Source organism: Otolemur garnettii, unplaced genomic scaffold (assembly GCF_000181295.1).
Source record: "Otolemur garnettii isolate 467f Iridium unplaced genomic scaffold, OtoGar3 scaffold00285, whole genome shotgun sequence".
In the NCBI taxonomy this organism is placed as follows: domain Eukaryota; kingdom Metazoa; phylum Chordata; class Mammalia; order Primates; family Galagidae; genus Otolemur; species Otolemur garnettii.
In genome coordinates, this window is record NW_003852680.1 from 426,430 (window position 1) to 431,585 (window position 5,156).

Genomic DNA, 5,156 nt, shown 5'->3' on the forward strand with positions numbered 1-5,156 from the left:
GCTTACAGGGCTTACAGAACACTGCTGTGCTGCAGACCCTGATCAGTACAGGACAGACACCTGCAGCAGAGGAGCTGGGCTGCCAGCTCTGGATAACAATATAAAGGTATAGTGGTCAGGCCAAGCCATGTCCTTTCAGGTCCCAGAGACATGGACCTTCAGAGGAGGTCTTTCTGTCAGCCAGTGCCTTCTGAATTTAGAGGGGGTGATTCTGACACAGTGACTCCCATGCCTGAGGGGTATGGGAGAACACCTCTGGAAGTCTGGGCTGTCATGACAGCTGTGAAAATTCACCACTCAGGGACCTAGTACAGGACAGGCAAATACAAAGAGTCCTTAGAGGAAAAATTGAAGCAGAAAATAGAACAGAAAATTCACCCCCACGATGGTCTCAGCCAAGCTGATCACCTCATAGGCTGACTGGCTCTGCCTCTCTTGTGAAGTCTGGGCCATATGGGCCACCCACCGTGAGCACACCCTGTCCTGCCAGGTGGATGTGGAGTGGGGGAGGAGAATGGGCCTGGAAAGATCATTTCCTCTCTGGGCCTCAGTTTCTCCACCTGAGACCCACCCTGCTCCAGTATGATGTGGTTTCTTTCTAAGCTATAATGTCATACTGTGAGACCCCTGGCATGTGGTTCTGCTTTATTATTGGGTGTGACCATTCCTGGGACCCCTTCCCTGGGCGAGAAGGGTCTCGCTTGTCTTCTTTTGCTCACACCTTGTTGGGCCACCCCCCACCCTACCACCACAAAAAGACTGGCAGGCGAATGGAACACAGAAGGCAGCCCAGCCCACCCAGGCTGTGGGATCCCCCAGGGAGACCCCCCCCCCCATGGGCTTCAAGGCAGTTCCAACTGCCTAGCTTCAGCACCCAGTAAGTGAGAGGCAGCGGAGGTGGAAAGAGGCAGGGGATGGGAACCCTAGAGTGATGACATGTTTAAAGGCACGGAGATTGCCTCCAAGAAAAATGATGTGTGAGATTATGAATGCGTGTCACAAAGACTGGCAGGCATTACAAAACTCCTTTCCACTGGGAGTGGAGTCCTGTCACACTGGCTGCTCAAGAAGTCCGGGAGGAAAAAGGCAGCCAGTGGACTGGCTGAGGGGCTACAGACTCGAGGGGCTGCAGGCTCTGTCCCTGCACCTGACTAAGGGCACTGATGAGGACAATCTACTATTTGTGGACTTGGGAAGGGTTCCTTTTTCTCAGAGAAAGGGGAGCTATTAATTCACTAAGTGCTCCCACCAAATCCCCACTTGAAACCTGGGCCCAGATCCAGTCAGGAACATATCAGAAAGTCTAGTGACCCAAAGCATGTGGGTGGTGGGGCCCAGTACCTGGTGCAGGGTAATGCCAGAGATTCACTTGACCATCTGGGAAGAGTCACCCTTCCCAGATGACAGGATTCACCCACCCGTACACAGCAAGCTAGGGGTCAAATGCCTGTCCTTACATCCTGATTTTTCCAACTTAGCTGCATCCAGACAACCTTGGGCACAGTGTGAGCGGGGGAACATTTTCTCCTCCAGTATACTATGCTCTGGCTGATGGCTGTGTTTCTGTTGTGGATGCCAGGGCATTGGGGCTTCCCTGGCTGAAAGGTACATTGTCACCGAGCACAGCCACCCAGGCCAGAGAAGCCAGTCATAAGAGTTAAGGCTTCTCAATCGGTCCCCAGCCTTGAGCTCTTTGGCAGAACTCCTTGAATGAAAGGAAGGCCAGGTCTTCTTGAGGAAGGACCCCATTATATCACAAAAAACTTACACTGTACTCTTTCTCCCAGCCTTCTACCAGAGTAACCATACATTGGCAATAAGGAAATAATCAGAACCCCTTAGGGACTACAGGACACTTGCTCCACTTGTTGTGAACCAACACCAACTCTGGGAGACCCAGAAAGCTGCTTTAGTCAGAGCAGGGTCTCTTGGGGGTCAGTTTCCATGGAGTTTCAGTTCTTGTGGCTCCAAGAACCCATCCAGTGACTAGGGCCTCAGCTCCCAGATGTGTAATTGGAATAGACACACTCTACAGCTGACAGAATCCTTAAGGGTGTGAGGGAGAGCAGGAAGTGGTTAAGGCTGGCCCTACACACCCAGGGTTCAGGGATGCTTTCCAAGGGGGCGGGGCGGGCACAGGGAGGGGACCTGGGCTATGGAAGACGTTCTGCCACAGAAAGAGAGCACTCAACAACACCCAGCCACTTTTGGAGACCCCTGCCCTGCAGACTGCTGGGATCCACACAGATTATGCCAATGTGAGGAGGGGGCAGGGCAGCCTGGGCCTCAGCAGATCACCAAATTGCACAGACTCCTACAATGTTGCTGAGGTGCCCACCTCCCTAGGCCAGGCCCACCCCATTATCTTTTGCAGGCTTGGTGTGGTGGGGATTGTGTGGGACTCAGAAGGCTCTGGACTCAAGCATTCTCACTGGTAAGGCCCCTCCGGAAAGCCAGGGTATCTCTGTCAAATAGAACCAGCCATCACATTCTTGGGGTAATTCCGCTCACCGAGAGGCAAGTTGAGCACATACAAGGGCTTGTTCCCTGAGGCCTTGCAGGAAAAGCCTCCTTGGGGAACTGAGTGATGCCTCTCCCCAGGGCTCCTCCTGCAGCCTTACCATGCACAGCAGCCAGACTGGGAAGCAGGATCAGCGGTGACTTCTCCTACCCCCTCCTCACTCCTGACACAATTGTCCAGTCCGGTGGCTGGACCTCCTCAGTACCCTGTGCCATGGGCCCGAGTCAGAGTGTGATGGGGAAAGACAGAGAAAATGAATGAGAGAGAGAGGTGGAGAGAGACAGAATCAATGAGAGAGAGATGGAGAGAGAGAGGGGGTGGGGAGAGAGAGGCAGAAAAACAAGATGAAAGAATGTGAGAGAGGGAGAAAGAATGAATGAGAGAATGTGAGAGGCACAGAAAAAGAGAGAGAATGAGAGACAGAGACAAAGACACAAAGATGGGGAGAGAGACATGGAGTGAGAGAGAGAGTAAGAGAGAATGAATGAATGGGAGAATAAGGAAAAGAAAGAGACAGAGAGAGGTAAAGAGAGGCAGAGTCAGAATAAGAGAATGCCTGAAAGAGAGAGGGAGAGAGAATGAATAAATGAGGGAGAGAATGACAGAGACAGAGAATGAGAGACACACAGAGAGAGAATGAGGAATCACTCCTCTCCCCTCAGACAGGGAGGACAGAGAACAGATGGAGACCCCTCTGAGCATCAGTGTCCTGGCAGAGAGAGTGCAGGAGGATGAGGAGTGGAGGCTCCCACACTCCCTGCTCCAGGCTTCAGAGGAGGTGGTGGGGAAGCTGCTGGCTGCTACCCTGGCCAAGGAGTTGGGGGGACTGCTCTCTCCAGTGGTCTGGGAGGAGTGGGGCGAGAGGCCACTTATCAGGAAATGTTGCCTCCTTGGGAAGGTTTATGAGGCCAAGCAGGGGGTCTCCCTGGGGGAGAAGGCAAGAACCACTCATGAGTCATTTGAAACAGAGCTGGACAAAGAACTCAAGCAGAAGCGATCCCACCCAGATTGCCAGCCATGGGCAGAATGAGCTCATGGGCTGTGAGGGGTGTGTGTGTGTGTGTGTGTGAGAGAGAGAGAGAGAGAGAGAGAGAGAGAGAAACACAGCACCTCAGGGCTCCCCTGGCCAGCCAAGTAACTTCCACAGGACCTAGTCCCTCCATGGCCACGCTGCCCCCTGCAGGCCAACCAGAGAAGGGGCCAGCATCCCCACCAGAATCCCAGGCTATCATCCCCATCAGCATCTCAGCCAGAATCCCCACCAGAATCACGGGCAGCATCTCAGTCAGCACACACACACCATCTGGGCAGCATCCAACATGGGCTGTGTCCCGGGACATTTGTCAAATATTCATGGGGCTTATTCTTCATGGTGAGATAGCATACATGTCCTCTGTGAGATGCATGCTGAGGCTTGCATTGAAGTAGTGCAGAAGACCCTTGGTATTCTTCAGTGGATTCCCTCCAATGGTAACATCTTCCAAAATTCTAGGACCAAATAAGTGCCAGGAAGTGGATATGGATAGGCTTGATCAGCATTGTTATACACACTCCTTTGTGTGTGTGTGTGTGTGTGTGTTTAGTTCTGTACAATTTCTTCATGTGTCCACCACCAAGGTTGAGATACTGAACATGTCCATGAGCACATGGTCCCTGATGCTGCCATTTCATAGCTACAGCCCAACCCTAGGAAGCTGCTAATCTCCCTCTCTCTCTCTCTCTCTCTCTCTCTCTCATTTTGTCTTTTCAGGAATGCTATCTATCTATGTGGTATTATACAGTAGGTAACATTTTGAGATTTGCTGTTTCACTCAGTAGAATTCCCATGAGATCCATTCAAATTGTTGCCTGTATGGTTAGTTGAGGACTTTTCCTTACTGTGTAGTATTCCACTCTATGGATGTACCAATGTATTTGCTTGTTCACCTGCTGATGTACATCTGTCTGGGCTGTTTCCAGTTTCTAGTGATTACAAATGAAACTGTTGTAAGCATTGATATCCAGGCTTTGTGTGAACTTAAAGTTTCATTTCTCTGAGATAAATGCTCAGGAAAGCAAAGGCTGTGTCATGTGCTATTTTGGAAAAAACTGCAAGCTGTTTTTTTAGCGGGTCTGTGCCATTAGGCATATTTTATATCCCTACCAGCAATGAATGAGAGATCCAGTTTCTCTGGATTGAAGTAGTGCAGAAGACCCTTGCACTACTCATCAGTGTTTGGGGTTGTCACTGTTTTTTTGTGTGTTTGTTTGTTTTTCATTTTAGCCAGTCTGATAGGTGTGCAGTGATGTGTCATTGTGGTTTTTATTTGCATTTCCCTAATGGCTAATGATGTTGAACGTTAATGATTTGTATTTGCCATCCTCTTTAGTGAAATGTCTATTTGTCTTATGCCCACTTTCTGGATTTTTTATTAGAATTACTGCACATAGTACAGTAGTGTACATTACTGCAATTATAGGGTACAATGCACTGACTCCATATATAATCTGGAATGTTCACATCAAACTGGTCAACAAGTGATTCACCTCACTTATTCAATTGTTGTGTTTAGATAATTTGTATTGTATTTTAACATATTTGACATGTATACTTGCAATATACCCAGTACGTGAGGTCCCACCGATTACCCTCCCC